The sequence below is a fragment of the Podarcis pityusensis genome (assembly GCF_964106645.2).
Source record: "Podarcis pityusensis genome assembly, chromosome: 15".
In the NCBI taxonomy this organism is placed as follows: domain Eukaryota; kingdom Metazoa; phylum Chordata; class Lepidosauria; order Squamata; family Lacertidae; genus Podarcis; species Podarcis pityusensis.
The window spans coordinates 17098255-17124605 of record NC_138040.1 but is presented as its reverse complement, the minus strand read 5'-3'; the positions used below and the strand labels follow the sequence as shown (position 1 = coordinate 17124605).

General features: G+C 44.4%; 1 protein-coding gene across 3 annotated transcripts in view; it reads right to left on the bottom strand.

Annotated features, from left to right (window-relative positions):
- The window catches only part of FLI1 (Fli-1 proto-oncogene, ETS transcription factor), a 113909-nt gene that overhangs the window by 51117 nt on the left and 36441 nt on the right, over nucleotides 1-26351 (bottom strand). The gene's annotated exons all lie outside the window — the stretch shown is intronic.

Here is a 26351-nt window from a genome sequence, read left to right as displayed (position 1 = left end):
AACAACTGATTGGTTCAAAATTGGGAAAGGAGTACAGCAAGGCTGTATATTGTCTCTCTGCTTATTTAACTTATATGCAGAATTCATCATGCGAAAGGCTGGGCTGGATGAATCCCAAGCCGGAATTAAGATCGCTGGAAGAAATATCAACAACCTCAGATATGCAGATGACCCAACCTTGATGGCAGAAAGTGAGGAGGAATTAAAGAACCTTTTAATGAGGGTGAAAGAGGAGAGCGCAAAATATGGTTTGAAGCTCAACATCAAAAAAACGAAGATCATGGCCACTGGGCCCATCACCTCCTGGCAAATAGAAGGGGAAGAAATGGAGGCAGTGAGAGATTTTACTTTCTTGGGCTCCATGATCACTGCAGATGGTGACAGCAGCCACGAAATTAAAAGACTCCTGCTCCTTGGGAGAAAGGCGATGGCAAACCTAGACAACATCTTAAAAAGCAGAGACATCACCTTGCCAACAAAGGTCCGTATTGTAAAAGCTATGGTTTTTCCAGTAGTGATGTATGGAAGCGAGAGCTGGACCATAAAGAAGGCTGATCGCCAAAGAATTGATGCTTTTGAATTATGGTGCTGGAGGAGACTCTTGAGAGTCCCATGGACTGCAAGAAGATCAAACGTATCCATTCTTAAGGAAATCAGCCCTGAGTGCTCACTGGAAGGACAGATCGTGAAGCTGAGGCTCCAATACTTTGGCCACCTCATGAGAAGAGAAGACTCCCTGGAAAAGACCCTGATGTTGGGAAAGATTGAGGGCACAAGAAGAAGGGGACGACAGAGGATGAGATGGTTAGACATTGTTCTCGAAGCTACAAACATGAGTCTGACCAAACTGCGGGAGGCAGTGGAAGACAGGAGTGCCTGGCGTGCTCTGGTCCATGGGGTCACGAAGAGTCGGACATGACTAAACGACTAAACAACAACAAAGGAAAAGCAGGACATTCTGGGATCAAATCAGAAACTGGGACAGCTTCTGTAAATCTGGGACTGTCCCTGAAAAATACGGACACTTGGAGGGTCTGCAACAGGCTATTATGCACATTTAACATGCCCTATAGAGGGAATTGTGCACATTTCCCAGTCAGTGTACATAGTCTCCAAAAAAGGGAATGAGGATCATGCATATCTCAATAACATTTTATACATTATCCAGTCAACAGACACGATCTCCAACAGGCCTTGGATATAATGCATGCATCTGAAAAAGGGTTTTGAACATTCTCTGGGTAATATGCACATTCTCCAGTTAATATGCATGTACTGTCTGAGAAGCACGTCCTTCCTTTTTGTGTCTAGTTCAAAGGTGGGCAAACAGTTGCCCACAGGACACATGCGAGGCAGTGCCCAATTTTACGTGACTCGTGGTGTCCCACTCTTGCTAATCAGCCAAAGTTATGTGACATGGAAACTTTATTCTGATTTGCTCAAATGATGGCCATGCATTTCCCCTTTCCTCATTCATCCATCTCACTGCAAATGGGCTGCAGTCTTCTTTCTCCTGCCAATCAGTTGTTCCCTGCCAATCAGCTGAGCAATGGGGGTGGGAGAGAGACTGCAGATTCGGTGGGTATTTAACCCTCCCCTCTGCAATACCAAAGTTGTCCCCTGCCCCAGGCACACAGGCGAAGTGGTCTTAATCGGTTGTGTGGCTGGCCCAAGACATTTTGCTGCCTGAGGTCAAGGACAAGATGCTGTGTTCCCCTTCTCCACCCCTAATCTGTTCACAGAAACCCACTGGATCAACAGTTTGATCTTGCTTTGACACTAGTGACTAGGTAGCATCCTTCATCAGAAGTCTAGTGTGTGAGGAGCATGCACAGCTCTCCCCTCCCACAGAAGGGATCAGGTCCTCAGGAAGAACAGCTGGAGGGCTTCTGCTCCTGTTGTAGCTGCCCAACACCTGCCACCTGAGGCAACTGCCTCCCAGTGCCCCATAGAGATGAGAAGGGTTAAGCGATTGATGTGGAGCTGGCTGGGCTGAGAAACATGGCAAATTATTCCGAATAAAATCCATCTCCATCTGCAGCCCTGTTCGCTTCTCTGATTTAATCTGAAGCTTGAGCGTTAAGTCCTTTTCGCTTCCCGAAGCTTTGGTTTTTATTCCTGGTGCAGGAAAGTTTAGAAGCCTCTCTAGCCACATGCCCAGCCAGACCAAGAGACGCTCTGTCCGACGGTCCTGCGGTTTGATTTCCCCATTCAGAAAGGATAAACAAATGTGGGGTGAGGGGGAATATGAAAGGACGACTCTCCGGTCAGAAGGTTACCTTTTGTTAGCACGCCACATCAGAAGGAAATAAAAAGACGCAGAACCACAGAGGACATCAAATGTCCTTTTGAACAAAACCAAGCCGACCATTTCCAAACTTCCTCTCTCGAAACAGAGCCGGCGTGGAAGGCATTTGGAGGAGCTAACTGTTGTTTTGATATGTGAATACGCCGCATGCTTTGTTGTGACTTTTTATGTTAAAGATGCCGTTCTTCATTGCGAAAGTGCTTTGAGGTGCTTCATAGGAAGAAACACAAGAAGCTGCCTTGGACTGAGTCAGGCCATTGGCTCATCTTGGTCGGCACTGTCTACACACCGACTTGCAGGAAAGACTCTCCAGCGATGGCAGGGATGGAACCTGGAACCATCTGCCTGCAAGACCCGAGCTCTGCCACTGAACTCTGACCCCCTTCCCCAAAGGAAGCTGTTGATGAATGAAGTAAACAAATGGCGCCTCCTCAAGTCAAGGCACAAACTTCCCAATGGCAGTAAAAACACAACAATGAATTAAGTGCTGCCCTTCAAGGACCCCAGAATGGGCTGCCTGAGGCAGTTGCCTCCCTCTGCCTCACTGTGGGGTCAGCCCTTTTCCACACTGATTGACCGACAGCAGTGGTTCTCAAAGAGTGTGGTGCGCCACACCAGTGTGGCAGGAGATGATCTGTCCTTTACCTATAGCATTATTTCAGCAGTGGAAATGATCCCCCCCCCCCAAAAAAAAATCCAAATTAAGGTTGAGATCCAACCTAGCATGAGCAGACAACTGTTACCGCCACAGGGTTCCTCTGTCCTCCGCTTGACCCTCCTGGCCCCCCAAAACCTGCCCCAGAGGCCTGAGAAATCCTGCAGAGCAGACGGAGGACTAGGGACTTTGCTCAATGCTGTGCAGGAGTGAAAAAAGACCAGACCAAAGCACCTGTGAGTTCCTCCCCAGGGACTTGCCTACTTTCATGGGCCCAGTATGTATATTTTGGCTCAACTGACAATGATCCACTTTTGTTCCTAGGATGCAGCGGTGGAGAAAGCTGATCGGGTGCCTGGGGGTGGGGCCAGCCACCCATGGGGGCACTGCAGCGCCTCTGAGGAGTCTGCCTGCCTCCTCCCACTCAGCCGCCCTACAGCTGAGGGGGAGCCACTACCAGTGGCAGAGCTTCATGCTCCAGCACCGGGGGTGGAGAGCAGGTGGGCGGCGGGGGTGGCACATGTCCTGGGCGTGTGGCGCACAGCCTGTAGAGGCGTAGCGCCCAGCCCGGGCAGAAGGGCAGCTGCGATGGCACTCCTCCGGGATCGTGCTGCCAGAGGCGGTGCACTCCCCCCGCACTCCTCTTCCTCTGCCAGTGGCCACCATGTCACTCCCAGGAGAGATGTGTGGCTCGTGTGCGCTGCAGGCCCCGTGGTGACTGCCGCCCACCATTTTGTCACCCCCCTCAGTGGGGACACCTGGGGCGGACCGCACTTACCGCACCCCCCTTGCTACGCCCCTGCTAGGATGGTTGCTAATAATTCTTCTAGCAACCTGCTTAGCTCTTCAATGCCTCTGTTCTCACTGTTAACACAACTACATTCGTTTTCTTCTTCCGCTAAATGACTTTCTTGTATGCTTATCTAAGGTTCATCAATCTTGCTCACTGCTTCGGTGAATCTGTTTTCTTCTTTCATCTTTTCCACTTTTCTCATAACAGTGACAATTTTGCTGTGTACTTCTGCTTTCTGAAATACCTTATTTATCCATTATGGATTAAAATCCTTTTTAAAGAAAACGTCTCTCAAACGTATTTAATTTTAATTTTATTTCTGCTTTTATCTTTTTTTCTTATTTACTAATTCATCCTTTTTCAAAGCCTTTAATATTATCACTGAAATTATGAAACCTCGTCTTCATGTCCTGGAGGACACTCACTAACACTCTGTGAATATTCGGTGTCATCTTTATTCTGTATTGATTTGTTCTTAATGAGGACTGGTTCCCTGAATAGGTTCCATCTTCATTTATCTATTTATTGCATTCCTCAAATACACAGATACTTCTTCCAGACCCTCTATAAAATTCACAACCCACAGTAAGCACAGCTTTCTATGTATATTGCACAATCCCTTCGTTTTGAATAACATTGCACTATTCCTTTAATAAATATATTCCACAAACCCCACCATGAATTTTACTAGTATCTCAACAATTTCTTATAAACTATCCGAACCCCTTGCAAATGATCTCAACCCTTATTCTAAAACTTCATTTTCCAATAAACTACTACTCTATCAGTCAGGATCACAGTGCTACGTAATGTCTACTTCAGTTACTTATCTCCTCACCCCAGTTAACAGTATCTATCAATAGGCTACTCCAATTCAGTTCCTGGGCATAGATCTCCACATTTGTGCTCACTGACTGAGCACACTAGCAGGAACTCTCTGTTCTAATTTGCTGTTGTTTCTCTTGCCTCAGTACCTCACACAAATGGATCCTTCCAGAAACACTCTCCCGTTGCAGTTCTGCTAATTTTTGCCCTGAAGCTTGAGGCTACCCATGCAACCTCAGCGGGAGAATGGTTAGGCAAAGCTCATGAATCACCATGGAGGTCACAGAGATGGCTTCAGAGACCACACCCCTACTCACCACAACTCCCCCAGAAGTTCAGGCTGTTTGCCCATCTCAACCAGTATTCTCTATTCCAGCCTTCTCCAACCCGGTGCCTCCTGATGTTGTGGGACCACAACTCCCATCAGTCCCGGCCAACATGCCCAAAGGTAAGGCATAACGGAAACCAAAGTCCCAAACATCTGGAGGGTCAAGGGAAGGCTGGTCCACTCAAAGAGGCAGTGGGCTCTTCAAGGTCTCAGCTGGAAGTCTCCCTCATTACCACTAACGGAAGATATTATGGGTTGAACTTAAGACTTTATCCATGGAAACATGTGCTCATACTGAATTTTGAATCCCATCCCACACTAGATGAAAATATGCCTTAGAATGAACCCAGTGCTACCTTGTGGGTTGACCGTTATAAGAAAAGCCCAGCAGTATTGGACATCCTATCTCCCAGGGAATCTTGTCTGTCATGACTGATCTTCTCAACCAGGAACAAAATGTTCCCCAGGAACACAGTTGGGAAGCCACCAGTCTATACAACTCATTCAGAGAAGCTGAGGGACATACGTAGCCGCTTCTGAAGTCTGCTATGTTGATCCACCATCTACAAGCAATGCCCATTCATTATTTTTCTTAAACCAACTCGTGACGCTATTATTCCACCTACATTCATAAGCATTGTGTTGCAGCATCCTGTTTCCTTATCCCAATGCCATTTCCAGAACAATTAGCGGAAGCCCACTAGGAAACATTCACAAGGTGTTGCTGATAGAGTCTGGTTCAAACACCAAAACATTCACTTCCAGCATGAGATGTTTTATTGAAGACTAAAGGGGGGGGGGACAATCAAAAACAAATAGGACTGCCTAAAGAAAAAGTCACAGGAAGAGAAAGAATGCAATTTGAGGATGTTCGTGGGCCCAGTTAAAGATTCAGGCTCAGTTGGTAAGGCTTGAGGATGTGGACACGGTGCTCGGATCGGTCAGGGCGACCACTAGTGCTCTAGACCCTTGCCCCTCTTGGCTGGTAAAAACCATCAGGGAGGGAACAGGTGGCTGGGCCAGGGAGGTGATCAATGCCTCTTTACGAGAGGGGGTGATCCCTGCCTGTTTGAAGGAGGCAGTGCTAAAACCACTCCCTAAGAAACCTTCCCTGGATTCAGAAAACCTAACTAACTACCAGTCAGTTGCCAATCTTCTTTTCCTGAGCAAGGTTCTGGAGAGAGTGGTTGCAGACCAAATCCAGGTGCTTTGGGAAGAAACTGATTTTCTGGATCCATCTCAATTGGATTTTAGGCTCGGTTTTGGCACAGAAACTGCTTTGGTTGCCCTGTATGATTACCTCTGTTGAGAGAGAGACAAAGGAAATATGTCCCTGTCAATTCTTCTTGACCTCTCAGTGGCTTTCAATACCATCAACCATGGTATCCTTCTGGAGCAACTCTCCAAACTAGGGGTGGGTGGCACTGCTTTGCGGTGGTTCCAGTCCTACTTGGATGGTTGTTCCCTGACAGTGTTGCTTAGGAAATGCTTTTCAGCCCCGTAGCACCTTCAATGTGGGGTTCTGCAGGGCTCAATCCTATCCCCCACGTTGTTTAACATCTACATGAAACCGCTGGGTGGGGTTATCCAGAGGTTCGGAGTACATTGTCAGCAGTATGCTGATGACACTCAGCTCTGTTTCACCTTTACATCTGCAAGTGAGGCAGTGGAAGTGCTGGACCAGAGTCTTGCCTCAGTAATGAACTGGATGAGAGCCAACAAACTGAAACTCAATCCAGATAAGACTGAGGCACTGTTAGTGGGTGGTTCCCTAGACTGGATGGGTGGGAGATCATCTGCTCTTGATGGGGTTACACTTCTTCTGAAAGAGCAGGTTCGTAGCTTGGGGGTCCTCCTGGATCCTTTGCTGTCGCTCGAGGCTCAGGTGGCCTCAGTGGCCCAGAGTGCCTTCCATCAGGTTCGGCTGGTGGCCCAGCTATGCCCCTATCTGAACAGGGGTAGCCCAACTACTGTTGTCTACACTCTGGTAACCTCAAGGTTAGATTACTGCAATGCGCTATACATAGGACTGCCTCTGAAGACAGTTCGGAAACTTCAGCTAGTGCAGAATTCAGTGGCCAGGTCGTTCACCAGAGCAATTCAAAGTGCTGGTTTTGACTCCTGCCTAAACCCTGAAGATCTTTGTCATGGCAGCTTCCTGGTGCTGTGAATTCATGTAACACGTTCAGCAGCTTGTCTCCTGCTGGGGGCATGTAATACCAAAGGGTTACAACACATGCCACCACTGCTCCAATAATCCCATTGGCTTCCTGTTGTCTTCTGTAAATGATGCAATGTGTTGTTTTTTGACTGATGATGTCCCTGAAGAAAGACTGAGGTTGTGCACACACTATCCCTTTAAAGCACTTCCAAAGCTCATTCTTTCCCTCAGAGAATTCTGGGAACTGTAGTATTCCCCCTCTTGGAGTTACCATTACTACCAACCCTCAACGACAGGGCCTGGAATTTTTTGAAAGAACGCCCTTTCAATGTGCTTTCAACGGGTGGAGAAGGCTATCAGTGCAGACCTTCCAAGTTGTCCGTACTTTCCAGGGATGTCCTTGATTTAGAGAAGCCACCCTGATTTCTGATTTGATCCCAGAATGTCCCCCTTTTCCTTAAGATGTTCCTATTTTCATTGGAGAAATGTTGGAGGGCATGGAGTTATCTGACCCCCAAGCCATATGAAGGCAATCCTGTATAGGGAAGTTTTCAAAAAAAGTTTAATGCTTTATTATGTTCTTACGTATATTGGAAGCCACCCAGAGTGGCTGGGGCAACCCAGTAAGATGTGTGGGGTACAAATAGTAAAATTATCATTATGGAATGGGACGTCCCTATTTTCTTGGCGAAATGTTGGAGGGTATGTCAATGGCTATTAGCCACGATGGCTCTGCTCTGCCTCCACAGCTGAAGGCAGCAATGCTTCTGAATACCATTTGTGGAAACCATAGGAGCCAACACCTAGGGGCTGAGGTCCCTTTGGGGCCACCCAATAAAATATTTGAGGAGGATGGTCCTCCCCCAGAATTAATGGGCATTGCCATTCAAATGAGTATGTCACGTCTTATGATTGATTGTGTGGGGCAGAGCTTACCTCCCCCCCTATTTTATTCAAATTGGCACCCATAGACAGGAGAGAGTACTCTTGTACATGAATCCTGCTTGCTGACTTCCTCCAGGCATCTGGTCAGCCACTGTGAGAACAGAATGCTGGACTAGATGGGCCATTGCCCTGATCCAGCAACTGTCCCCTGGACAACTGTGTGATGAATCTATACACCACCACGAATTATTCCAGGCCATCTCCATCCCTCTCTTTGGGGAAGTGGGAGGAAACCATCATTTGTCTTTCTAGCTGTGCCCTGGGGTGGACAATATTAGTGCTGCCCACCTCGAGTTATTTGGCAATCCACTGGTTGGCCTCCTCCACAAATATGTCCTTCCCTTGAACTCCTCTGCGTCTCTCCCCTGACTGGCCCCCCACATTTGGCAGCCCAGCCCAAATCTGCTGCCCCCACTGGGCTGGCAAGCGTCTGTGTTTTCTTTCCACACCCAGTCCAGCCTTCGGCTCCACGCTGGCCAGCTTGCCTCCACGCACTTCTACGAGTGTGTGTCACGGTGGCAGGAGTATAGACTTTCTTTTTGTGTGTGCGCGCGTTGTGAACGAGTCCTCTCGTGGCATTCCAACAAAAACATCTCAATGGGATTACATCAAGCTATTTTCTTTGTCAGTCCCAATCGCACCGTGGGGGATTGAAAATCCAGCTTCAAACCGCCGAAACTTCTGTTGGGGGAGGCGGGCTTGGCTGATCTCATTTTCCACAAAAAGATTCATTAATGTTCCAATCTGCAAAAGAGCAAAAGGGTGTCCCCTGGAGGGGCTTGGTGGGTCGCAGGGTGGGATGGAATGTTGGTTTGGGGGAGGGGGTTCAGACCATGCTGGGCGCAGACCCAAAGTTAACACAGCAATGTGTCGTTCACTTCCAAGGAGGGTGGGACAATGGTCAGAGGAATAAACTAGTTTCCCTTCAAGGGAAAGATCCAGTCCAAGGATCCTGCAGTGATCACGGGGTACAAAATCTTCCCGATGTCCTAGTTCTGCAGAACAGCATCTTTGTTGGGATGCAACAGGCACCCCCTTTGTTGTACTTTCCAGAAACAACTGAAGAACATTTTCATTTCAGTTTATCCTTGGGTTTTTTGTGTGAGAAAATAAACAAGTGTAGTTTCCCCCGCTGCCATTTATGGAGGTAGGTTGGGGGAATCCAGATTGGGAGGGGTTGGAATAGGGAGGTTAATTTTGGGAGGGTGATCATGTTTTGATCACGGTTATTTTGTCTGAAAGGGTGAAGTTGTTATTGCTCCATTTCCTCAACATTAAAGTCTCACATCGAATATAACTGATCTGTAGAAAGGATTTTACGATCTGAAAATAGAGACAATGCATGTAACTTTCATAAGCTACGAAAATCTTTAATAAAAACAATTAAAAAAAAACTTTCCAGCTGAATGCATAAGGGCTTCTGCTTAAAGTATTCATTGAGCCAAGGGTTCAAATCCAGGCTCAGGCAGGCAGCTTAGAAGGTGACTTTGGGTCGGCCACTCACGCATACCCTAGCTGACCTCACAAAGTTATTGTGAGGACAGAGTGAGAGGGATAATCATGTAGGCTATCCTGAGGTTTTGGAGGGCATAAAGAGAGGCAGGGTGGTGTAGTGGTTAGAGGGTCAGAGTAGGACCTGGCAGAGACCAGGGTTCAAATCCCACTCAGCCATGAAGCTCACTGGGTCATCCTGGGCCAGCAGTCACCGCCTCTCAACCTGACCTACCTCACAGAAAAATGTGGGATCCAAATGCAATAAATAATAATTACAATAATTACAAGCAAGCAGACCAGATAGAGTCCTTTTCAGGTTTCCCTCAAAGGTTTTGCAAGGCAGAAGCTTGAATGCAAACCTAAACACTTCAATGCTCTTTGTGCCCAAACTCCGCATCCTATTCCTCCTACGTCTGAGTGCAATGAGTATAGGAAATCGGTTGGCGTTTCACATTCGTGGGGATTTTGGTGCTTTGAGCACAGTCTTGATATGATTAACGCAGACCAAAGATGAAAAAGGGATGACTGCACTCAGGGAAATGAGAGAAAACTCCATTTGACACACTGGTTTAGGTGTTGACCTCAAAATTTGCAATCACAAAAATCTGCAATCAGTAACAAAACACGTAAGATTCCTGTTGTAACAGTTGGTGCAGGATGGCTGACTTGGTCAGAGAATGCTGGATGGTGAAATGTATTGCCCGAAATTGGGTGACCATCTGCCAGGAACCCTTCATTACAGAATTGGGGTTCCTCCCAGCCCTACAATTCTATGATTTTAATATGTTTCCATACAAGATCTTCTCCCATCAATGTAGTGGGGGGTAGGCAATGTAGTGTTGTCCAATTCTGCTGGACTCAGCTGCCCACCAGCTCCAGCCAGGATCAAGCTCATTGGGCAAGGGGACCCCATTGACATGCCTGTGGAGACAATTCTTGCTTTAAGCATAAGAGAGCCAACATTCAGCTCTCTGCCAAGTCTTCCAGTTGTTAGGGAGAAATGCCAGGAGACTCCCCCCCCCCATTGTAGAATGGGTGAGAATGGGAGTGTGGATCACGTAACCCTTTCACTTGCTGCCAACTGTCTACTGCTTTGCACAACTGATGGTGTCTACTCAGAAGTAAGCCCCAGGAAAATTATGTCTAGGATTGCAGCCCAAGTTCCACACCTAGGGTGAAATTAAATCCAGTTTGCACTGAAAATGCAACCCTAATCCTGATTCACACTTTCTGAAACTATACACAAACCGGAACACCCGCCATCTCCAAAATTTGCAAGGCAATTAGATGCAAGGGTAAAGTGTGCGTGAAAATGCATATATTAGTAAAAACAGCATACAAAAATGGGGAAATGCCCTGCAAAAAAATGTGCATATTAGTCAGAACTGCATACCAAAAAAATGTGAATATTATTAGGGGGGGAAATGCATGAAAATGCTAATAATTTTTCATGAGGATTTTTAAAATTGAAAACTGATGTGGGAAGGTGGAGAACTAAAAGTTGGAAAAAATGAGAAGCCGAAGGATGCCAAAATTGGCATCTAGGTCGCCCAGATGTGATGGTTCTGCATGCATGGATGTGATCAAGGTAACCAAAATGCATATATATCTCTGCATTAGAATTTCAACAGTTGTGTAGGGAGACAGAGCTGTGGCAAAGGTCAATGAACTAATAAACGAGGCCTCTATGGAGACATAAAGGATATGAAAGAGTTTTTCTGTTTTCCCCACATCTGTTCTTTTGCAAATATATTTTAAATGCTCTTGGAATTGGGACTACCCATTGAGCCTACCCTAAAACCACAATATTTATTTCTCTATTTATTTTTATAACGTTTATTTCCCACCTTTCTTCCATCAAGAACTCAAGGAGGAGTCAGTGATCTAAGTTCCACCATCCAGGTCACATGACCTCAAAGTGAGCCCTAGGCATAGCAATAGACTGTGAGGTCACTCGCAATGACTAGAGGTGCTTGAGAAATTAGCTCTTTGCAAATTCCCATGCTAATGAACCTGTTTTCAGTTCCATGGGATTTGCAAATGGATTTTTTTTCCCTGGAAGCAAATGATATGGAAATAAGCACTATATTCCACTATAATTCCAGTATCTCAAATATAGTGTGGAAACTGACAGTCAGGGAAATGTTGGGGAACCAGAAGAAATTGCCGTGTGCATGAAGCCACTTATGAGGTGTCTTCTAAGGGAGCATGATCCAGCCTAAGATGGCAAAGTACTTGCCCACAGATGGAAAGACGACAAGGTCCCAACCAGAAAGGAATGGCAAACTATACTGATGGACTATGTTGAGATGGCAAAAATGACTGGGAAAATCAGAAACCAGGAAGACCAATATTTTAATAAAGACTGGAGAAAAATTATGTTCTACCTAGAAGACCGCTGTAAACTGCTGAGCTCTTTAACAGGACTTACCGGTAGATAACACTTGTGAGTCGTGGAAAAAAGCTTATATTACACTTGTACCGAAAACAGAGACTGAAAAGACGCAGCTTAAGAACTACCGCCCCATATCATTACTTAATGTGGATTACAAAATTTTTGCAGACATTTTGGCTAAGAGACTGAAAAAAGTGTTGATGGAAGAGATTCATAAAGATCAAGCGGGCTTTCTCCCGGGTAGACACTTGTCTGACAATATGAGGAACATAATTGATATTTTGGAGAAACTAGAAGTGAATATAAACACTAAAGCAGTTTTGATATTTGTGGACGCGGAGAAAGCTTTTGACATTATTTCTTGGAGTTCTATGAAGAAGAACCTACAGGGTATGGGGGTACGCCAAGGCTTTGAAAACGGTATAAGTGCAATTTATTCAGAACAAAAGGCTAAATTAATTGTAAATAATGTGGTGACGGAAGAATTTAAGATAGAAAAAGGGACACGACAAGGTTGCCCAATTTCCCCACTGCTTTTTATTTCGGTCCTGGAGGTTTTGCTGAACATGATTAGAAGGGACCAGTTGGTTAAAGGTATACAGGTCGGAGCTAAACAGTACAAATTGAGAGCATTTGCAGATGACTTAGTACTGACATTACAGGAGCCAGAATCTAGTATCAAAAGGGTTTTAGAATTGATTCAAGAATTTGGTCAAGTCGCAGGATTTAAATTGAATAAGGTAAAAACTAAGGTTTTAGAGAAAAATTTAACACCAATAGAGAGAGAGAGGTTTCAGAATGAGACAGGTTTAACAGTGGTTAAGAAAGTTAAATACTTGGGGATCAATTTGACAGCAAAAAATGGGAACTTATTTAAAGATAATTATGAAAAATGTTGGGCTGAAGTGAAAAAAGATTTAGAAATTTGGTCAAATTTGAAGCTTTCACTGCTGGGCCGTATTGCTGTGGTTAAAATGAATGTATTGCCTAGAATGTTGTTTTTGTTTCAAACATTGCAAATTGTGGACAAAATGGACTGTTTCAAGAGGTGGCAGAGAGATATTTCTAGATTTGTCTGGCAGGGCAAGAAGCCCAGAATAAAATTTAAAATACTAACAGATGCAAAGGAAAGAGGTGGATTTGCCCTGCCAGACCTCAAACTTTATTATGAATCAGCAGCTTTTTGCTGGTTGAAAGAATGGCTGCTTCTTGAAAACACTGACATTTTGGATTTGGAAGGTTTTAACAATGTATTTGGATGGCATGCATATCTGTGGTAGGATAAGGTCAAAGCACATAAAGCATTTAAAAACCATATTGTCAGGAAAGCATTGTTTAATGTTTGGATAAGATATAAGGATTTATTGGAAAATAAAACCCCAAGGTGGCTGTCACCGATGGAAGCGAAAGCCTTGAAAAAGCTCAATATGGAGGTCAAATGGCCGAAATATTGGGAAATTCTGGAACAAGATGGAGATAGATTGAAACTGCAGAGTTTTGAAAAACTAAAAAACAAAGTGCGAGACTGGCTTCATTATTATCAGATAATGGAGGCATACAATTTGGACAAGAAAATCGGCTTCCAGGTGGAAAAATCAAAATTAGAAACAGAATTGTTAGAACCCAAAACTAAAATTTTGTCAAAGATGTATAACTTGCTGTTGAAATGGAATACTCAGGATGAAACGGTGAAATCTGCTATGATTAAATGGGCACAAGATGTTGGACATAATATTATGTTTGCTGACTGGGAACAGTTGTGGACCACAGGTATGAAATTTACGGTATGTAATGCCTTAAGAGAAAATATTATGAAAATGATATACAGGTGGTACATAACCCCAGTCAAGCTTGCAAAAATCTATCATGTGCCTGATAATAAATGTTGGAAATGTAAAGAAACTGAAGGTACATTTTTTCACCTTTGGTGGACGTGCCCAAAGATTAAGGCTTTCTGGGAGATGATATATAATGAACTAAAAAAGGTATTTAAATATACCCTCTTGAAGAAACCAGAGGCCTTTCTCCTGGGCATAGTCCGCCAATCGGTGTTAAAAAAGGACAGAACTTTTTTTATGTATGCTACAACAGCCGCAAGAATACTCATTGCAAAGCATTGGAAGACACAAGATTTATCCACACTGGAGGAATGGGAGATGAAATTAATGGACTATATGGAATTGGCAGAAATGACTGGCAGAATCCGTGACCAGGGAGAAGAGTCGGTGGAAGAAGATTGGAAGAAATTTAAAGACTATTTACAGAAATATTGCAAAATTAATGAATGTTAGAATGATGTTGGATTGAAGTTAAGTGGTTTCTAGTTGTATAGGTACAAAAGAATATGGAAAAATTGGTTTTTAATATGTAAAAATCTAACGTTACAATATATCAAGACTAAGGATTAGGATTAAAAAGGAGGGAAAGGAATTGTTGGATTAACAAATTGAATTGGAATACAAAAGAGGGAGGTATGAGGAGGTCCGGGAAACAAGTAAACGTAAAAGAAGTGAGGAAAAGATGGAATTGTTTTTAACTGTTTTTTCTTTTTTTTTCTACTTTGTATTTTTCCTTTTTATTGTTAATTTTTTTTTAATGTGATTTTTTTTTCCTTTGAAATTTTAATAAATATTATTAAAAAAAAAAGATAACACTTGTGAGTTAACAGAGACTTAAGATATAAATGTTAAATGGAATAAATGGAGGGCCTCAAATATGCAGCAGAAAAGGTTAAATATGGAACCCACTGAAGGGTAGAGGGAGGTCCAAGGATGCAAGAGAATTTTGTATCTGTTTTTTTCTTTTGCTGTTTAGGTTTGATTGAGAATGTTTAAAAATAACTGGAAAATTAATTTTTAAAAAAATGTTTAAAAAATAAAATAAAGAATGCTAGAGCTAAAAAAAAAAAGATGGCGAAGCACTTTAGCAGAATCATGTATCTGAAAAGGAAAAGAAAAAAGTCCTTCACTCAGCACAGAGTTAAAACTGTGGAACTCCCTCCCACAGGAAGCAGTAATGGCCACCAACTTGGATGGCTTTACAAGTGGATTAGACAAATTCATGGAGGAGGAGAGGCTATCCATAGCTATAGCCACAGAAGCCGTGCTCTGAACACCGGTTGCTGGAAACCAAGGAGGGAAAACCACAGGGCAGGAGAGTGCTCTGGTGCTCGAATCCTGCTTGGGATTTCCCACAAGCATTAGTTGGCCACTGTGAGAAGCAGATGCTGGAGCCTGGTCTACCAGGGTCTTCTTACAGTGGTACCTGTACCACTGTATAGGTTACATACGCTTCAGGTTACAGACTCCGCTAACCCAGAAATAGTGGTTCAGGTTAAGAACTTTGCTTCAGGATGAGAACAGAAATTGTGCTCCGGCAGTGCGGCAGCAGTGGGAGGCCCCATTAGCTAAAGTGGTGCTTCAGGTTAAGAACAGTTTCAGGTTAAGAACGGACCTCCGGAACGAGTTAAGTACTTAACCTGAGGTACCACTGTATCTTCTTACAACACTGACCTAGGTGGACGAAGCCTCTCTTATGAAGACTGGACCTCTCCGTTGAGTTCTTCTGTGGGCTGATCTGCCCCACCTGATCTAGCAAAACACCAGGCAGGTGTTGGTGGGATCCTTTCCCCTGATGAGGCAGGTTGGGGACGCGGGACAGGAGACACGCCTTGATCCAAGCCCTTGCTTTGCCCCTGAGGGCAACGGAAGAGGGGCAGGCTCTGATGGAGAGGGGCAAAAGGAGCCTTCCTGCAGCCGCAGCCCTGGCCTCCTTGCCCCAACAGGAACCCCTTGTCAAAGAGAGCTTAACAATCTGCTAACCTTTCCACGCAATTAAGAGGCCACATCTGCCTCCCAGGCCGGCTTCTCCTCCTCTGCTGAGGCGCAGACATGAACTAAACAGCCTGTCTTGTTGATCTGGTCGGGGAACAAAGGCCCCCATTCATGGAGCAGCCATTTGGGCCACGTGTGGGTGTGCAAAACTAACTTTGCTCAGAGGGGTGGGGTGGGCGGGAAGGGGGGGGAGGGAGCCTTTGCTGCAAAGCTCAGCCTTGCCCTCCCCCAGCCAGCATAAGTCAATCGGTTTCATTGGCCCAATAGGACAGGTTGTTTTTTTTAAAAAAATCCCCCACTATAGCGAACATTGAGGGGAGGAGCGCAGTCAGTGAAAGGAAGAAAGAACATTGGCTTTTTTTTTTCACGTGTATGCCACCTGAAACACAGCTTGAAAATTACTTGAAATAAATTCATATTGAGCTAAAATTGGGCAAGCTTGTTGATAACATTAACCCAGAATGGTTTTCTTGTATATTTTGATTGTGGAATTATTAGTATTAGTATTAGTATTAGTACAGTGGTACCTCAGGTTACAGACGCTTCAGGTTACAGACTCCGCTAACCCAGAAATAGTACCTCGAGTTAAGAACTTTGCTTCAGGATGAGAACAAATCGCACAACAAGGGCGCGGCCCCATTAGCTAAAGTGGTACCTCAGATTAAGAACAGTTTCAGGTTAAGAACAGACCTCCAGAACGAATTAAGTTCTTAACCTGAGGTACCACTGTATTCCTTTTTCCTGACAGGGACACAAGGCAGAGTACAGCTAAAGGAGTAATATCTAAAAATATGAAGGTATCTGAAGAAGTGTGCATGTACACGAAAACTCATACCAACAACAAACTTATGGTAGTTGGTCTCTAAGGTGCTACTGGAAGGATTTTTTTTATTTTGTTTTGACTACGGCAGACCAACATGGCTACATACCTGTATCTAAAAACATGGCGGGGGTGAAGACAATGATGAAAAAACAATTAAGCATTAATAGAATCGATATATTTATTTCATATATTTTAATGCTGTGCAATTAGCTTTTCTATTTTGTAAACTACTTAGGAGCCTATTTTGGCAGTATGGGGCATATAAATTAATTAAAGAATGATCTTTAAATAAATCTCACCACCCAGCACCTAGATCGGGGTTGGTGGCTGAGGGCAACCACCTTGAATTCCAGCCTGGAGAAAAAGTGGGATAGAAATATATTAAATCAAACAAATAAAGGATGTAATTACTTTTATTTGTTTGATTTCATAGTGTTGTTGCCGGGTGGTACACTAGCTCAGGATTCAGGGTTTTTTGCTGGACTTAGGTATTTTGTCTAATCTTTTAGCTTATTAGCTCCCATTTGGAAGAAACCCACAAGTTCTGTAGTTTGTGAGCAGGTTAAGAAAGCCTATGCCTCCATGAAGTTTTAAATTTATTTTTCTGTCGAAAGAGTGTGTTGGTAATAACAAGGTTGTGCGCTGCACATATCGTCAAAAGTAAGATTCCGTTCTGGTTGCTGTTGCCAACTCCTTCTTTCCCAATAGTCCCAGGCTGCAGATCGAAATCTCGCCCAACTCTTGCATTAAAATCCCCCAGGAGGATAATTTTATCTTCCTTAGGCATCTCTGATAGGACGGTATCCAGCTGACAGTAAAAATGTTCTTTAATGTCTTCATCGGCACCCAGTGTTGGTGCATAAACACTTATAATAGTAGCCTGTTGGTTTTTGGTGAGCTTTATTTGAAGGGTGTTTTTTTTTCTTTTACAAACATAAACCACAACAGTCACATACAACAAAAACCATAATAACAATAATAACACAATTTAACAATTCAGATTTGAATACACTGATATACCTGTGACTACACCTTTTTAAACAGTACTTCCCCACCTCTCTCTCCTCCCCCTACTTCCCACCACTATCCGCCTTATCGCTTAAATATTCATTCAAGATTTCTTCATATTTATCCATTCATATTTTGCATCGACATGCAATTCGTTCATATGTAGCTAATCTGTCCATATTATCAATCCATGTGCTCAATGGAATCTTTCTGTGGCTCTTCCATTCATCAAAAAAAGCTTTTTTGCTTCTAATATAGCACGGTACATCCATTTTTTTTTGACCCCTTGAAATCACCCACATTTCCGCTATATAATTTAGAATTAGATTCAGTTCCCCTAAATAACAATTTCTTTTTATTACTCTTGCTATAAATATCCTCACCTCACACCAAAATGATCTTATCATTGGGCAGTTAATCAACATATGTACTAAGTTCGCATTTTTACTCCCACGTCTCCAGCAGTTGTCTGCACTTGTTATTTTCTTTTGGTATAGTTTTGCTGGAGTCCAGTGGGCTCTGAATATTATTTTCTGTTGAACAAGTCTTAGTCTTAGATCCATAGAGGCTATTTCTGTTGATTTTATACTTGACTCCCATATATCATTTGTTATCTGTACCCCTAACTCTTCACTCCAATTTTGTCTATCATATTGTACCCCAGCTTTATTCACATCACTTGGGAAGACAGGTGAACTAATATCAGTGTACTGGAAGAAGCAAAGATCACCAGTGTTGAAGCAATGATTCTTCAACATCAACTTCATTGGACTGGTCATGTTGTGTGGATGCCTGATGATCATCTTCCAAAGTAACTACTCTATTCTGAACTTAAAAATGGAAAGTGCAATGCTGGTGGTCAACAAAAGAGGTTTAAAGACTGTCTCAAGGCAAATCTTTAAAAATGTAGTATAAACACAGACAACTGGGAAACACTGGCCTGCGAGCGCTCCAGTTGGAGAACAGCCTTTACCAAAGGTGTCATGGGCTTTGAAGACACTCGAACTCAGGACGCAAGGGAGAAACGTGCTAAGTGGAAGGCACGCTTGGCAAATCCACACCGTGATCAACTCCTGCCCGGAAACCAATGTCCCCACTGTGGAAGGACATGTGGATCCAGATTGGCCTCCACAGTCACTTACAGACTCATTGTTAAAACCGTGTTTATGGAAGACAATCTTACTCAGCTACGAGTGATTGCCAAAGACAGAAGAAAACCTACCAAGCATACTGAGAGTCCTGTTTTGAATGAGATAATCTGAAAATTGAACTGGATAAAATGTTATGACATAGCCCTCAACCCTCTCAATGAGAGGAGGACATCTCAGAATTACGGAAGCCTTCTGAATGGATCCCAGAATGTCCCATTTTTTGGTCCGGTGCTCTGGTGCAAATCAGCTGACGCCCACAAGAGCTAGGGACCAATCAATCAATCGCTCAAAACAAGCTTTCTTGTACTCGCCAAAGACTGTGACAAAACCCTACAAACACTGACAGGAAAAGGAGCATCTATAAAAGTGTATATAAAAAGCAGTGCCACTGCCTGAACTATCAATACCATAAAATGCAGAAGCACATGTAGACTGGTGAGTCCACACAGCACACAAACACAAATGTCCTGATTTTGATCATTGTGATGTTGTAGGGTATGGCATGTGCATTGCAGTAGGTTAAAAGAAATATGCTATGCGGGCGCAGTTCATAAAGGATATTGTGACTTTGATGTCAGGGTTCTAGCCAACTATGCTTTCCCTAATTCCGGCAAGGAAGGGGTTTGGACCAGATAATCCTCGGGCATCTCTTCCAACTGCACAGTTCTGTGATTCTATGATTTCACATCCTCCCTGCAGGAAGAAGGGAGCACTGGGGATGAGTCTGTCATTGTAAGAAGGTTGGAGGGGCTCAAATTGATTATGTCTTGTGCTCACAAGGCTCCAGGCCTCCTGACACACATAGAAACACATCCTGCATTCATCCGGCACTGGATACAAACCAACCCTGAAGGGCTAGGAATGCTTCGCATTTCAAAAAGTGCCTGAATTCCCATCTACTTGATGGGAAATGCAACAGACCCTTGTTGGTGGGCTCTCCTTCACTGGAGGTTTGTAAAGTGAGTTTGGATGCCATCTGTCAAGGATTCTTTAGCTGTGATTCCTGCATCTCAGGGGGCTGGACTCGATGACCTACGGAGGTTCCTTCCAACTCTATACAATTCTATAAATGCAGCCCCCACCTCATCCAGCATCTTTGCCTAGCCTTTGGGATTCTCCTCAGGCCCCACACCCTCTGTCAGGTCAGTTCCCTCCTTCCCCCTGCTTTGCATCCTCCTTCTGAGATTTTGCCCGGCTGTAATGAACTCTGGTTGTTCCTCTTGCTTGTCCAAATGCCGGACAGAGAAAGGTGTGTGAGTTTGTCTGCAGAAACGAGCCTGCTGCAGCAAGCAACCTCCTCTTTGGTCCTTCTCGGTCTGGAGCTCAAAGTAACCACTGGAGGCGTGGAGAAGATAATTGGAAGACACCTGCCCCATGGCTCAGCTCCTCCAAGTCCAAGCCTTGGTTCCTTGATGAGCCTTTGAGCAGCAAAGAAGCATCACTCCTCTCTCTCTCTCTCTCTCTCTCTCTCTCTCTCTCTCTCTCTCTCCTCTGCCAAATCCTTTGTGGTAAACTTTAGATGAATAAGCTTCTTGGGGCAGAGGTATAACCCTTTTGGTATATGCTGAGCATCATGTACAGCACACCAAAGGTATTGTAGAAAAATACAACTACATAATTATACACAGGAACCCACAAAGCAGGTGGCCAATAGGTGGCAAAAGATTGCCCCTCACACAACAGCTCAGTCACAGGGGGATTGGGTTCAGAGGGTTAATCCCAAGCAAGTTCTACTCAGAGTATACCCATTGAAATGAACAAACCTGTTATCATAGAGCTGGGAGGGAGCCCAAGGGTCATCTAGTTCAACTCCTTGCAAAGCAGGAATCATAGCTAAGTGATCCATTCATGTCAGTGGGTTTTCTCTGAAGAGGACTATGAATAATAGATATGAATTTCAAAAGGGGAACTATTCTCACCCTTTTAGGGATTTAAAGAGCAATTTAAATTCTCCCAGTTTTCTGCATCCCAGGGCTTTTTTTCATTCCCCAGCCTACTTCTTTGAGAAGTTTTAATCCAAGCCAAACTGACAGCTGCCCCTTCCCTCACAGAACCTGGACTGAAAGCTGCTGTGTTGCCAAAGTAATTCAGTGCTCTGTGCTGCCTGCACCAGCTCAGCTGGTGCAGCAGCAACACAGCACAGATAATGAACGCCATCAAGTCTCCTTTCTTAACTGAGATTAGGTTGTTTGGTAATTCAGACCTGTATATAACCAAGCCTATAGAAATCAAAAGGGTGATTTGGCCTGCGGTTCTATCCTGCCCCAGTCATGCACATGGGTGTGTCCACATGTGTTAAAAATGGCACAATGCAAATTATCCTGAAACTGCATGTGTTCGCTGAATGTGTATGATGCCTTGCAGAATGGTATCCTGGCCAAATGGGAAGATGAAAAAACTTGGGAGAAAGAGGGAAGATTTGCAAAGTTATTCCAGCCCACACAGCAAAGGGCCTCGGAAACCGAGAGAGGACAGTTCGCATATGTCAGTGCGTGGACAGCAGGCACACCCTTTGCCAGGCTCAAAGCTCTCGCAAGCTGCAGCAAGAACAACAACAGGAAATGGCCCAGAGTATTTATAGCGCAATTGTGTTTATCCCAAAAGTGACATTCTGAAAATATGGTGATGCACGTTCAAAAAATAAGAAATAAAGGTGGCGATGCAAAGGGGGAAAGAATAGGCGAGCGTTAACCTCATCCTTCTCACTCGGATCCTATAGGGGCTTGTAACTAGGGCTGTCTGCTTCCCCTCCCCCCCCAAAAAAAATAAAGGCACAGAGCTGGGTGCCTTTCAACCAAAACTTTGTGGCTTGCAAGACAAACAGCAAAATAAGGCATTTCTGACTGAAGATTGTAAAGACATTATCAGCCTTATATTCATGAAGACACAGTAATGTGGAAAGAGAAGGGGTGGGGAATCCCAATTTTTACAGGGGTGTTTTATGATGTTATTAGATTTGCTCTCTTTCTTTGTCTTTAAAAAAGCCTTAGTAATAATAATAAGAAAACAAGCAATTTTCCACTCCTTCCCACCCTCCTCTCCCTTCAATTTATTAAAGGGCTGAACCAAAAATGCTTCTCCAACTTTAACATTTTATATACATGCAATGGTTGAGAGGGAGAGGTTTGGCAAAGGCGGCAGCAGGAAAAAAGTGTGTTTTGTGGGGAGGGGGAGGTGCCATGGTGGTGTGGGGAGGGGCTTCGGATGTGCAAATCTCAAACGCCATCAGGGCTGGATTACCCATTTGGCTAATGTGACTACAATTGCCTGGGTTGGGCCCTCACTTTCTTTAGGTCCGCCATTTCCCAGCTCAGCCATAAACCTGTTTGTGCATCACCAAAAACGATGGAAGGCATGGCCATCAACAAAAAAAGGTTAGCGCAAGACTGCAGATTTGCACAAGAAATGTAGACATGAAAATACAGAGTTGCTATGGGGAACATGTGGTGATCCAGAAGCTATTTTATTTTATTTTATTTTATTTTATTTTATTTTATTTTATTTTATTTTATTTTATTTATTTTATTTTATTTTATTTTATTTTATTTTATTTTATTTTATTATTGCATTGCATTGCATTGCATTGCATTGCATTGCATTGCATTGCATTGCATTGCATTCATATCCCACCTTCTTTCCCCCCAAGGAGCTCCAGGTTGCGTACATGGCTCTTCCTCCCTTAATTCAATCCACACAACAACCCTGCAAGGTAGCTTAGGCTGAGAGACAGTGACTAGTCCCCAAGGTCACAACCAGTGAGTTTCATGGCCAAGCAGGGATTCGAACCTTGGTCTCTTCCACATTTAGTCCAACGCTCTAACCAGGTTTTCGCAAACTTGGTTTTTCCAGCTGTTGTTGGACTACAACTCCCATCATCCCTAGCTAGCAGGACCAGTGGTCATGGATGATGGGAACTGTAGTCCAAAAAGAGCTGGAGGCCCTGCTTTCTGCCAGTTAGAGAGCCAATGTAGTGTAGTGGTTAGAGTGTCAGACTAGGGCCTGGGAGAGATGAGGGTTCAAATGCCCACTTGGCCATGGAGCTCACTGGGTGACCTTAAAGGCCAGTCACTGCTTCTCAGTCTAGCCTACCTCACAGGGTTGCTTTGGGGATTACATGAGGACAGGGAGAACCACATAGACCACCTTGAGGTCCGAGGAGAAAAAGGTGGGTTATAGATACAGTGGTACCTCGGGTTACAGACGCTTCAGGTTACAGACTCCTCTAACCCAGAAATGGTACCTCGAGTTAAGAACTTTGCTTCAGGATGAGAACAGAAATCGCACGGCAGGGGCGCAGCGGCAGCAGGAGGCCCCATTAGCTAAAGTGGTACCTCAGGTTAAGAACAGTTTCAGGTTAAGAACGGACCTCCGGAACGAATTAAGTTCTTAACCTGAGGTACCAGTGTATGTGATTTCCTCATATGCATTCCAGGGAAAGCTTTATTGTATGATTCTGCTAAATTTATGAATCACAACTCAAAAATGGAAGCAGAACTCAAGGGATGGGGAGGGGAGGGGAGCTTTCTGCTGACACCACCAGAATTTCTAGATTTCTAGACAGAAAAAGGAAGGGAACTCATGAAAATAAGCAAAAGAAGCATGTGAGGAAGAGACTGTTTGCAAAGTCACTTAAAGAACACCAACGGAGTCCAGAGGGAAACGTCCTGGTAACGCTTAACTAAGCCAACTGAACAAAAACAGCAGATAACTGAAGGAGAAACATTTGAGGGAGACATTCAACCAAACACACAGAGGAAAAGAACCCTCAGGACTACACAGTCAATCAGGGCACCTTCTTCCCCCTATGAAAATCATGCCACTCTGCTTGGTTGCTAAGCATCACCTGTACCTGGCCTAACCCTTAAGTTTCAATGACCCGTGCTGCTGCACTTCCAGCAGAGACAAGTACCGTAATATGTGAATGTGAAGAGACATCATGTGCTCCTTTGGACATCAGAACCTGCTGGATCAGGCCAACGGCCCATCTAGTCCATTATCTTGTCCTCACAGCAGCCAAACAGATGCCTGTGAGAAACCCACAAGTGGGATCTGAGCCCAAGCACCCTCACTCCTCCTTTGGCTTCCAGAAACTGGGATTCAAAAGCTTTGCTACAGCCAGCTGTGCAGGCAAAGCATAGTTTATGATGGCTAAAAAGGTAAAGGGACCCTGACCATGAGGTCCAGTTGTGGCCGACTGGGGTTGTGGCGCTCATCTCGCTTTATTGGCCAAGGGAGCCGGCGTACAGCTTCCGGGTCATGTGGCCAGCATGACTAAGCTACTTCTGGTGAACCAGAGCAGCACACGGAAACGCTGTTTACCTTCCTGCTGGAACTGTACCTATTTATCTACTTGCACTTTGACGTGCTTTTGAACTGCTGGGTTGGCAGGAGCAGGGACCGAGCAATGGGAGCTCACCCCGTCGCGGGGATTTGAACCGCCAGCCTTCTGATTGGCAAGTCCTAGGCTCTGTGGTTTAACTCACAGCACCACCTGCGTCCCTAGTATAGTAGCCATCAATAGCCCTCTCCTCCATGAATTTGTCTAATCCTCTTTTGAAGCCATTGAGTTTGGCAGGCAATATCCCCAGGATCAGTTTACGATACTTATTAAATAGTACTATCGGTGTACATGGTGCTTCATCATATCACATCATGTGATATCATATCACATTATGTGCTTCATAATGTCACATGGTGAAGCAATGTTGACATATTTGCAAAGTACTGCAACAAAAAATCCAGGGACCATCATATTATCTTAACTCACTCCTCCATTTCCCTTGCAAATTTTAGTGGCACTGTTGAGTCCCTGGGTGCCCCATAGACTCCCATAAATGCAGACTTGAAAGCCACAATCTGGAAAAAACATCTCCAGCCTGTTGCTGCTATGAATAAGCGGAAATCATTTTTCTGCAATTTAAGCTTTCAGCAACAAAATTCCTCCCTCTCTCTCTCTCTCTCTCATTCACACACACACACACACCACCACCTATCTGCGGAACACATCAGAGTCCCTGGAGCACATTGCTTGCACAAATAATAAAAGCTCTCCCTCCTCATTCATTTATTTAAAAAGAAAGGAAACCAAGCAGCAACCAAAAAAACAAAAACAAGAAACCACACACACAAGAAAGAAAGCACTGAGAATTCTTTCTTTTGTTTTGTTTAATGCGCAGGGGAGCAATGCTGCCTTTTCCATTCTGACTTGTTAATTAATGCAATTGAGTCAATATCCACGCCTGGCCCCGTCTAAAGGGAAAGCCATTCAGAAGCATTGTTGTCATGTCTATTAGCCTTCATTATGGCCTCGGCTGATCAAGCTCAGATTTCCAGGGCTTATTTGCATCTTTGCTGTCTTGCCAGGTGCTAACCCAGGTGTCCGATTGGCATTCAGAGAAGATGAGCACTGAAGACAATCCAGTCTCTAAGCATCATTTGCATAAAAGGGAGCCTATACATATATATAGTCAGACTAATTAGTTCTCATCTGTGGGGTCGACTCACATGACCCTCAGGCACACAGCTAATGTTCTACTTATGTCCTGCTCAAAAGCTTCAGAACTTTACCGTGGATTCTGATGAGCTGTCTTCACCCACCACCAAAGAAACCTGGATTCGGTTGGTACAGTTGCGTACCGTTGATGGCTATTGATGGCTACCAACCACGGTGGCTTGGCTCGGTCTCCCCAGTCGTTGGCAACAATGCTTCCGAATATCAGTTCCTGGAAGCCACAGGAGGTGAGACACCAGGCAGGATCCCTCAATCCCCCATCCCTCCATGGGCCAACTTTGCAGGCTGATCAACCGGCCCAATGACATCAGGGGATCGACACCTATCCAAGTTCAAAGGAGGTAACTGCAACAGCCACCCTGTGCTTTGAATCCAAATAATTTCTCTACAAATTGGGGGGGGGGGGAGGAATGTTGTTAAAATTTTCATGGTTGTGTGTTGGAGGTATACTGTATTCACCTACCAACTCAGAAGATCTGACTGTTTGTGCTTCTGGGAAGGAAGCTGAACTGAATCTGGAGAACAACCCAAATCTAGCAACTAACACTTAACATCGTTTCAAGACTGCATCCTCCAAAAAGGCAAAAATAGGAAGCACAATGGAGACAGGGATTTTCTAGGGGAAGGCACCAAAATATAGGGGTTGTCCCCAATAAACAAGAAGTGCTGAATGTGTTTCTGGCATCCTTTGCCAGCCACACCCACCCAGATGTTTTGAATTACAGGTCCCACCTACAACTGATGGGAGTTGTAGTCCAAAACATCAGCACAGCACCAGGCTGAAGGACATAATGAGAAAAGCCTGCTGGATCAGGCCAATGGCCCATCTAGTCCAGCATCCTGTTCTCACAGTGGCCACCCAGAAGCCTGTGGGAAACCCACAAGCAGGATTAGATCACAAGAGTCCTTTCCTCTCCTGTTGTTTCCAGAAACTTGTACAGTGGTACCTTGAGTTACAGACACTTCAGGTTACAGATGTTTCAGATTACAGACTCTGCTAAGCCAGAAATAGTACCTCAGGTTAAGAACTTTGCTTCAGGATGAGAACAGAAATCAGGCAGCGGCAGCAGCAGGAGGCCCCATTAGCTAAAGTGGTACCTCAGGTTAAGAACAGTTTCAGG